Here is an 11,915-nt window from a genome sequence, read left to right on the forward strand (position 1 = left end):
ACAACTTAAGCCCCATGAAAAGAACTATCCCACTCATGATCTTGAGTTAGCAGCTGTAGTGTTTACCTTAAATATTTGGAGGCATTACTTGTATGTAGTACATGTTAATGTGCTCATAGATCACAAGAGCTTGTAGTATGTATTCTCTTAAAAAGATTTGAATTTGCGTTAGAGGAGGTGGTTAGAGTTGTGGAAAGACTATGGCAAAAGTGTTCTGTATTATCTAGGCAAGGCCAATGTAGTGGCTGATTCTCTCAGTACGATGTTTATGGGTAGTGTTACTCACGTGGAGGATGGTTAAAAGAAGTTAGTTCAGGAAGTTCATCAGTTTGCCTGACTAGGTGTCCGCTTAGTCGATTCAAAAGAGGGTAGCGTATGGGTTTAGAATAGTTCGGAATTATCTCTAGTTTCTGAAGTAAATGTAAAGCAGGACAGCAGTCCCAATTTAGTTAAGCTAAAACAGTCAGTCAAAGATCAGAAAGTAGAGATTTTCTCTCAAGGGGAAGATGGTGTATTACGCTGCCAGGGTAGACTATGTATGCTATGTGTGAATGGCGTGAGATAGTGGATTCTTGCAAAAGCGCATGGTGCGTGATACTAGCTTCACCCAGGGGCCACCAAGTTGTACAACGACTTGCGAAAAGTCTATTGGTGGAGTGGGATGAAGAGAGACATTGTAGAGTTTGTACCTAAGTGCTCGAAATATCAGCAGGTTAAGATCAAACATCAGAAGCCTAGTGGATCTATACAGGAGTTCAGTATTCTCACTTGGAGTGGGAGGAGGTGAACATGGATTTTGTGATGGGTTTGCCTCGTACTCGTCATCAACATGATTTGATTTGGGTTGTTGTGAATAGGATTACCAAATAAGCTTATTTCCTACAAGTTCATACCTCTTATTTAGCTGAGGATTGCACCAAGCTCTATGTTAGAGAGTTAGTAAATTTTCTCGGAGTTCCATTGTCCATCATTTCAGATAGAGGTATGCAGTTTATCTCTTATTTTTAAAAAGCCTTCCAAAAGGGTCTTGGTACCCAAGTTCACCTCAGTACAACCTTTTATCCCCAGACAGATGGTCAAGAAGAAAAGACCATTTAGAATTTAGAAGATATGTTAAGAGGATGTTCTATTTACTTTAAGTGTAGTTGGGAAGAACACTTGCCTTTGATTGAGTTCGCGCATAACAACAACTATCATTCCAGCATTCAAATAGCTTCGTTTGAGGCACTCTATGGGAGGACATGTGGATCTCCCATTGGTTGGTTTGAAGTAGGTGAGGCCTCAGTGGTAGGGCCTGACTTGGTATTTGATACCTTAGAAAAAGTTCAATTAATCAGAGAAAGGCTTAAGATAGCTCAGAGCAGACAGAGATCGTATGCAGATGTACGAAGAAAGGATCTTGAGTTTGAGATTGGTGATTATTTGTATTTGAAAATCTCTCCTATGAAGAGAGTGAAGAGGTTTGGCAAGAAAGGTAAGCTCAATCTCAGATATATTGGTCTTACCAAATTCACAGCCATTTCAGAAAAGTAGCTTACGAGCTAGAGTTACCTTTAGACTTAGCTTCAGTTAACCTAGTTTTTCATGTCTTTTTGTTTAAGAAATGCATTGGTGACCAAACAGTTGTAATCCCTATAGAGGGTATAGATGTTCAGAAAAATCTCTCTTATAAAGAATTTCCTGTCGAAATTTTTGATCATTAGATTCGCAGACTGAGGAACAAAGAAGATCCTATAGTCAAAGTTTGTTGGCGAAATCAGTTCGTGGAGGGACCTACTTAGGAAGCAGAAGCAGATATGCGGACCATGTATCCTCATCTCTTCTTTGCAAAGTCAGACTCAACTCAAGGTAATAGTTTTTCTTGAAATTACTCAGTTCCATGCTCAAATTAGTCAGTCTCATTTGAGGACGAATATTCCCAAGAGGGAGATATTATAAGACCCCGTAGAATACTAGCTTAACTCAGTCCTTTAGAGTATGAAAAGAGATTCCAAACTTAGATATTTCAACGAAGTGTTTATACTAAGAACTATTTTTTTCAGCCTTCTTAAGTTCAGGATCTTATTTTACAACCCTTATGACCTTAGAATATCGATCCTTGGATTGAATCATGATCAGGTGTGTCAATAGGTCACTTCGGGTGAATTTTGGATTTTTCGAATATCAATTAAGGCATGTTTGAGAGTCCAAAATAGTGGATCGATGCAATATCGATGTGTCGCATCGCCTATTGCGTCGATCAGAACTTTTCACCAGCCTTTATTACAAATTCCAGCAAGCCAACGCGATATTGACGCATCATATTGGATATCGCATCGGCTATCGACACAGCTCGTCATTGGTCACATTTTTAGTTATTAAATGCCCACATACAATGGGGTATTTGGGTCATTTTCCACTCCTATTAATTCCTAAAACACGAGATTAATCATTTTAAGGGAACAAATCACTCACTTTCTCTCAATTTCTCTCAAATTTCTCTTAAGAACAAACCCTATGGCATTAAATTTCAAGTTCAAGCTTCAAGAACACACCATCAATCTTCACAAATTTGATTACCAAGGTATGTTAGGTGTTCATCTAAGGGATTCCTTCCACCCTTATAGTTCAAGAACCTCTTTGGAAACTACAAGTTGATTTCTTTCATGAATTTCATGTTGAATTTGATTGTATTCATGCTCATGATATTATTTGGGTTTTAATCCATGATTTACTACAAGTTTCATGAAATTAAATTAGTGTGTATGGTTAATTATATGATTTGCATGTTAACCCCTTGAAATTACAATTGATTATTATATCTATGATGCTTATGTGTTGACTATCCCCATATGCAATAACCATGCTCCCCAAGTGTTTGATAGAATGCCTATGTGAATTAAATAGTGAATTCATGATATGTCATCATGTGAACCCATTCATGTACAAGTTCATGTATCTAAAGTGTTTGACAATGCCTGGGTGAATGTATTGTTAACAAGTATTTATCATTATGCTTTCAATATCATGCCATGCTTTACTTTCCATGCTTTCGAGTCCTGGGGGTATTCAACACCCAAAAATCTATCTGTTTACCTAGAGCTACAGTAGTTACAGAATAGTTTCAGTAATATCAAAAATAATAGTACTCAATTAGTTACAGAACTTTGTAAAGCTCAGTATCAGTCTAGTTCAGCTCAGTATCACAAATAGTGAATTTGGTCAGTTAACAAAACTCAGTGAACTCAGTCCATTTCAGTCAGTTAACATGATTTGTAACAGTTTAGTCAAGCCTAGTACAGTCTAGAAATCAGTTTAGTGACTATTAATTTGGTAGTAGGAATGAACATCGAGCGAACCTAGGGATGGGGCATTCTTGTCAGTGAAGGATTTGACCATTAGTAGCAATCACTGTGTTACAAAACTATGTAGCCACTGTAGGTTGAGATATCTTTCTACCATATAAGGGTTGATATATCTCGTATGAGTTTTGCTGCTAGTGAGGGTTGATGAAATGTCTTCCTACCAGATAGAGTTAACTCACAACCATTGTTAGTATCCCTTGGTAAGGTGCTAACACCCTTCCAACTGGGTCACAGGTTGGACCCCAACTCAGTTTATAATCAAGGTATGTTGATTAGATGAAAACTCCCACAGTTATAGTTTTAGTTTAAAAATCGGTATAAAACCTCAGACCAGTTTTTAGAATCAGGTCTGTCAAGCACAGTTACCCAGCTTATTATAGAACTCAGTTTAGTTCTACAGAATCAGGACTATCAGAAACAGCCACCCAGTTATTAGTAACTCAGTTCTCAGTAATTCAGTTATCAGTGATCTTAGTTAGAGTAAAGTAGCTTTGCATATAATATTGCATAATCAAAATTTACAACAGTTTTTAAATATATATACTCTCATTTAGTCATACTTATGTTACTCAGTCAGTTATTGTTCATGCATATGAACTCTTGCATATCAGCTTACCTCACTTAGCATACCAATACATTCAAAGTACTAACGCATACTCTTTCTTTTATGCTATGATGTCTTATATCATAGGTTAAGACATATGGGCTCCTGACCATACTTTGCAGCCCAGCCTATCAGCAATATATTTAGTGGTGAGTCCTTATAGTTTAAGGATAGAGTTATCATTTCAGTATTTTAGTAGTTCAGTATATTTAGTAGTTGGGGTTAGTTGGGGACTTATCCCACAACTCCATGTTTAGATAGTTAAATGCTTTTCAGGCTTGATTATTTCAGATAGATATTCAACTTTTAGTATTTATTTATCAGTATTCAGTATTTGTTTTTAGATTATGAACCTTATGGCATTTTAGCCTATTTTTTGCATTATTTTAGTATTATTATTCAGTTCTCATAGCAGGTGTCAGTCATGGGTTAGATTGTGGTCCTTTGAGGTTATGAGCACCATGTGGCATCCGGGGTGCAGACTCGAGGCGTTATAATTCATCCTCTGAGTTCCAAGCTCCAAATTACTTTTGAATTCCTGTATGTTCAAGGGATGTATCTCTTCCCTAAACTTATTTTTATATAAAAGCATGTATTGCATGTTTCTTTCTATAGATTTAAATGTGGATTTTATATGGGTTGAGCTTTTTGGAATGGTTAACTCTTAAATTATTTTCCCATGTTTTTAATGAATTATTCATGCTTTAAATCAAGGAATTTTTAATTAATTGGGTGCATGGGTATGGGGATTGTAATGGGGGTCGAGAAAATTCCCCCAATTTGATGATTTTGGTATGTAACTTGGTTTGTAAATGTGTGTTTTCTTAACCCATTTGCATAATTGGACTTGAAGTATGATTTTCACATGATTTGACTTATTTCCCCAAACTATTGCATTACATAAATAGTTAAAAGGATGAAAAAAAATTTAAAGTCTTTGTTGGCCATGTTTTTTATTCTAAACTCAAAGCTCGGGGGTCGAGGCATTCCCTCAAGTTTATTTGAGTAACTAAAATGGGTCGAGGCATTCCCCCAACTTGAATTAATAAACCAAAAGGGGTCGAGGCAATCCCCCAAGTGATAATAATTTTTATGGCATGATGATATTAGCTTGCAAGCATAGTTGTCCCTTCCTTAAGGTACATGCTAGTACTCATCCCACTAACCATCTCCAGACATTGTATCCCCACGTGATGCAGGAACTGGAGACACTTCTGCTTTTCTTACACTGTGATAGGTGATTCTTTGATTATTCATGAGTCAGCTTGAAGTGGTGAGCTCCCTTATTTTGGAATTCTTGTTAATTTTTTGTTTAGTTTCTGTCATAGACTGTTTCCTTGGTTATGTTTTTGGATATTATCAGAGGTATGTACCAACATAGGATGATATTGGTTTCTTAGAGGTTTTGTGGATTACTGTGGATTGGGATAGTTGTTGGATTCTTAGTTTCTTTTTGAGCTATTCACTTATCTTACTTATGGCTATTGGTTTGCTTCTGCTGTGGTTAGATGTAGTATATTCTATTTGACTAGTCAAAGGGGGTGGTCTCCGATCCTTTGTGGGCTTGAGATACCCATTATGACCATTTCATTTTCAAACTCATTTTTAGAACCTGTTTTGGACCCGGCACAATAGGGGAAATATGAGTATCATTAGCTTTTATTTTAATGTGTAGATGCTATTGTTGAAAGTTGTAGTTGATTTTGAAGTCATTCAAAATAGAAAAGCTCTGTATTAAAGCACTTTAGTCTTGATTTTTTTTAATTTCGAGGTCGGTTATGGCTTACTTCTTTGTGATTGAGTTGGATAGTTAATAAATAAGTAAAGCATGCTATGGGTTAGGAAAAATAACTATAACGTTTATATTTTGAGGTTATTATTATTGTTGTGTGATCGAGTAGGGCCTTATATTCCATTGTTGTTGACTTGTGATAGATGATATTGCATGTATCCCATATGGGGGCTTTGTTTGTTATCATTGGCCTTATTTGTGCATTTAAATGTCTTTATTTTAGATATAATGCTCGTGTGGGAGCTTGAATTGTTATATAGTCCTTATTAAGCATTGGGTGCCTTTATCATGATAGAAATGCTTGAGCGAGGGGTTGATATGATATTAACGATGTCTTACATGCATATTTATTTCGATGATGCCTAATTAGAGTTAATAATCATTAATTATAAACATATTGAGTTGATTTTAGGAATCACTTATATATACCTGTTGACTGGATTGGATATCTTCGTAGTGATTTAGTTGTAAACATTGCATCCTCTTCCATACATATACGTTCATGAGATACTGGTACCATAAAGGAACACTATTTTTGGAAAAAAATGAGACATTTTCATAAAAACACTCTTTGTGAACACGAGTTAGAGAGACGGGTTGAGATGTGAGATATGAGTTATAGTATATGGGTCCTGAACCCCCTATGGGTTCTATCTTCGGAGCTAAGAGATCTATAATTGTACACAGAAATTTATACGATAACTTTCACCATTTATTCCATCATCATTGCATTTCATTGCATACAAATCTTTCTTTATTTTTTGTTTCTGTTGACTTGTATTTAGTTTTCATATATTCTTTGTGTATATTTGTGTTGTTTTGTTTCATTATTTATACTATAACTGTTAGTGGAGATGATGTGAGATACTGTTTAGGAATTTTTCTATTTGAAGGTGATATGCTTATAGGTTTCTTACTTGTATTGTTTTTTACTTTTTTTTGTCGGCCTATAATACCTACTGAGTACAAGTAGACCATACTCATTAATACTGTTCCCTTTTGGTGTAGATCCTAGTATGGGGACAACTCATGAAGGCTGATTCGTGCAGTTTAGGTATTCATTTCTTGAGTTACTAGACTACTCTAGACATTTTAGAGTCAACTCCAAACCTTCTCTATTTATTAGTTGTCTTTTCTTCTATTTTAGACATAGACTGTTTATTTCAGTTCTAGATATTCTATATATGCTCTTATATTAGTGACATTAGGTTTTGAGATGGTTATATTTGTTCAGACTTTGGTTATATTTGTTCAGACTTGCCCATTATATATGATATGGCCTGACTTTGTTCTTGAAGTCTCGCCTTGGTTTATGTTTATTATTTGATTTCATTTTTTCTTTATTAGTTTGGGTGATTGGCTTACTTATATGCGATATGTGCCATCATGACCCTATTTTTTGGTCATGACATGTATCCTTTGATAACAAGTCTTGCTTTTAACCTTTTCACACTACTAATAGCCTCATTTTAATTTTATAGACTCACCCACAACTTATAGCTTCTTATCATAAGGGAATGAAATAGGATCTCAAATATGTTTGGAATACAATACCTTAAAATCTAGTGTCATAGCGTCCTTCCAAGAAGGGCCCAGGACAACTTCTGCATAAGAGTATGGTTTGTTGTCTTGTGCAATGTGTTGTACTAGATCCTAACTTTCTCGATTTAATGAAGAAATGGAGGTAGATCTGCCACTAAAAAGAAGAACTAGAAGATGGTAAAGGTTAAAAAATGGGTATGGTAGTGGTAGAAAGTGATGATGTCTAGGAGATTTTTAGATTAGATAAAACATATGTTTACTTTTTAGATGTATAGATTTAGTGTGTGGCTCGAAAGATCTCCTAATTTCAAGAATTGTTAGTGAGGTTCGATCACATGCAGGGGGAAGAGCTTGATTTGACTGTGATGATAAACTAGGTGATTCATTATACCTAAGTTCAATGGTCAATGATACAGAGTTACTAGCCACAAAATGGAAAATATTTTTTTATATCCAAGAGATCCTTATCAAATACTTTTATTCTAGTATTCAAATTAGGAAAATAGATATCTATCATCTTTATCACGATAGGAAAAGATGCATCGTGAGCTGAAATAATGAAACAAAACACATATTGATTAAATAAAACCTCTATAGATATGTGTATCTTCTTAGTGGGTAAGTCTACGACTCTATACCCATTGGTACCAAAAGGATATCCTATGAATAAGTGAGGTGTAGTTCTTAGTTCAAACTTATCTTCATGGATTTTAAGGTTGGTTGATAAACATAGAGAACCAAAGGTTCTGTGGTATGAATAAAGAGGTTTCTTGGTATAGGAGTTCAAAGGGCCACTTGTTATGTATAAACTGAGAAGGTATCTTGTTTATTAAGTATGCATGTGAAACTACATTTCACTCAATACTTAAAGAGGTAATTTGGATTAATACAACAAAGATCTTGTAGTTTCAAGTAAATGTTTGTGTTTTAATTCTATTATGCCATTTTGTTGTGTTGTGTAATGGTGTTTTCTTACGTCCAAGCACACAAGCAAGTGTACGTCTTTAAACAAGTAATAAAATGATTGTTATCAATTCAACAGAGACATGGTGTTTAGCAGATAATCCAATTCCAGTATTACAATTTAAGTTAAATAAATGTGATTTACAGCCAAAAAGAGTTTGGGTTTTGTCTTCTTATAAACTAATGAATAGAAATGCCAATGATATGAAACTTGCACTGTAAGCAATTTATGGAGGATTCTAGAGTTAGGCATCTACTTCATATTCATGCATAACTATGGTTTCTAGCCAATGTTGGTGTTTATCATGATTATTGATTTACAAAGCTGATAATATAAATTGAGGATGGTCATCCTCTAAGTCATCTACCCTAATTAGTATGACAACTACATCATTGAGTAGAGATGTGAGTCTCTAATTTGGATGCACTAAGTAATCTTCCCATTTTATTATCCAAGTAGGGCGTTTAGGTATATCTCTATCCTAACCACAAATCATCCTTTAATAATTATTATTAAATCAATGAAAGATATGATCCATACTCTCTACGTTCTTCATTATGTCCCTCCACTCTTATGGTCAATTTTTTTTTGGGACTTGGGTTTATTCTAAAGTTCATGACTCGTTAGAATAGTAAGACAAGAACTGAAGAACAATCACATTACTTGTTAAATATATGCACCAACTAATAAACCATAATTAAACAATAATGTTGTAGCCTCAACCCTAGATATAGGATGTTTAGTCACTCGTAGTTAAACAAAGAATGTCCATTAAAGAGTTCATAAGTAAAACAACAAGAAACTAAAAGTTAAAGGAAGAAAAAACCTAGAGTAGAGCTTTTGATGCCTTCCCCTTTCTCCGATCTTGTGTTGTTCCAACAGTCCCTTATAAAAGTGGATAAGTACTTCTTATATATTCCTTTAGATCATCCATAATCTTCCTCAAAATAAACATAGGCATTGACCACTTTTCCTTAAATATAAATGAGTGAAAACCAAACTTTTAGATGTCTAAAGGAGGAGAGGGAAAGGGGAAACCCAACTTTTAGATGTCTAAAGAAGAAGAGGCATAGGCCCATAGTGTGACCAAGCCAGTGTGCTTTTCCCAAGGTGGTGCACTGCAAGGCCCCCTTCAATGAAATGGGCTGTGGGGTATGGCCCTCTCCTCAGGGTGAGGGTTCGTCTAATCTTTGCTCTCTTCTTCCCATCCTCTTGTTCCTTGTTTTCCACCTTCTTATGGGATGTTTGTAGGCTTCATTTAGATTTCATTGCTACTACAATAGTGTTATGACTTAAACCATCATGAGTGGTACTGATGCTACTCATCCGGTGGGAGTACAAACTATCCCAAGCGACAATCCCATAATCCATACTTAGAAGAAATAAATAAAACTAATCCATCAATATATCATACAATCTAAAACCAAACCATAAGTATAGTTGAAGACAGAAAAGTACTTATGAAAAAACCATCCCTAGGACCCAAAAGTCATTTGTACCAAAACATCTAAAAATGTCAAGAAGGATGCACCTCAAAACTAAAATAAAGCATATGTTCAAAATTAGAGAACTATGCCCATAAGGAAAGATTCCATGTAGTCCTGATATGTTGCTTACCCTGAAATCTAGAGTAAATCATTAAAATCACAAGTGAGGTTTCGTAGGAGGCGCTGGAATATAAGCTGTACTCACAAAAGTATATGCAGGTATAGTATCAACACATAATAATAATAGTGTATTAGTAGGGTCATTTGGCCAACCCAAGATGAGAATATGAACATATAACTTTATAGTGTATTGATAGGGTCCAACCCAAGATGAGAATAAGAACATATAACTAAGTTATAGTGCAACAAGTTAATCCATAATTAACAAACATACACTTAGTATAACAAGCAACAATGAACAATTAGGAATCAAACCAACAAATCAAAGAAAAATTAAGGATCAGAGACAAAGAAAATGAACACAAGAATTGTAAAGAGGGAATTCCAAGAGGGCCAGATATATGGGAAGTTTATGCCATCTCAAGGAGGGTTTAGGCCTTGATTTTCTAATAGACGGCCTAGGACTTCATCTTCTTACTTTATAGCTGGTGCTCCAGTATGGTTCAAGGGTCTAAGGGAAATCATTTTAGGTAAATAAGTGAGAGTCAAAGTTCACAAAAGTGGGGTATCAAGACGAAGAGAGAATGAGACAATTAATACCTCCTTGGCATCCATGTAAATAATGTGGAAAGCTTCATTTAGGTTTATTTTGGTTTGGAAAGATACTTGATTTGGTTTGATATATTGGGGAACATGATAAGAGAGTGACCACAAAGAGGCATGGGTGGTATGGAATAATCTACTGGATCGGTTATTGCATCATTGTCATCGGTTCCTTCTTTAGGTAGGGGTATACAACCTACAGGTCATGGTAGAGTTGTTAAAAGAGTAGCTAGTTCTAGTGGAGTACAAAATCATACATATGCTCTAGCAGATGTATGGGCTACATCTAGTATCTATATCATGAAACAATATAGCCATAGGTACATATATGTGGTCAGTATTTTTGAATATACTGAGTATATGAGGTAAGCACTAGTTATAAAAATACATAAAACATGCTTTAAAAGTTAGGACATAAGCCATTTAAGGAAATATGCATTTAAAGTAAATTTGTAAGTAAAAACTGTAAGCCATAGTGAAATTTCTAAATCATGAGCTAAAACATTTCTATAAATGGGTAGTGGTGGAAACATGAATACTATTTTTAAATCTCAAGTTAAAGTTGAATATGTTGTAAAGCTGTTTTGAGGATAATACATGAATACTGAGCATGAATGATGAACCTATAAAATGAATGCAATACCAAGAATAAACATGTACTAAAATGATCTAAATAAATGATATATGGACACTTGGTCATGCAAACTTAAACTGGTATAATTTGAACATTGAATTGAAACTGTGGGAGCTAACAGTTAAACGACATGCCCCAATCTGAGCTAATCAGGGTCCAACTTGTAAACCCAGTTGGAAGGGTGTTAGTACCTTGCAAAGGGTACCAACACTAGCTGTGTGGATCCATTAAGATGATGTCCTGAAGGACTAAGCTGTCACCCTCTACTGGATGGATACCCCTAAGAAAGTATCGACGCTATACGCCAAGAAGACCTCTCATAACCTATATTGGGTACATAGTTTTGGAACTTAGGGACTGCTACTAATGGCCTCACTCTCTACTAGAAGGTAAGCCTTATTTCCTATATTTTCTCAGTGCTATGTTCTACTTCTAACTGAAAGACACAGAAGTATAACTAAAACATGAACTAATAACCGATGCGCTTATGTCAGGGTATTCTGAAAATAACAATGCATGTATAATCTAAAGTAATTATGAACATGTAAACTGTTGTATGTATGATTTCCTAGGTATCGGATGTTCATAAACCACCAGCTCTATTCATAATAACATTAACAGAAACTAAGAAAAAATTGACAATTTAGGCCCCAAAACTTAATGATATGTGCGCAGTTGCGAACAGAGTTAAGGCCTTTAACCTATAATAATTGTGAAGTATTAAGCAACTTTTGTTGTTTTTTGATTGTTTTTATTGTTTTAATGTAGATACTAGTGATCGGGGAGGAACCCAAAGAAAATAAAAATAAATCAGCTAAAATCTGG

This window comes from Capsicum annuum, chromosome 9 (genome assembly GCF_002878395.1).
Source record: "Capsicum annuum cultivar UCD-10X-F1 chromosome 9, UCD10Xv1.1, whole genome shotgun sequence".
Classification (NCBI taxonomy): Eukaryota; Viridiplantae; Streptophyta; class Magnoliopsida; order Solanales; family Solanaceae; genus Capsicum; species Capsicum annuum.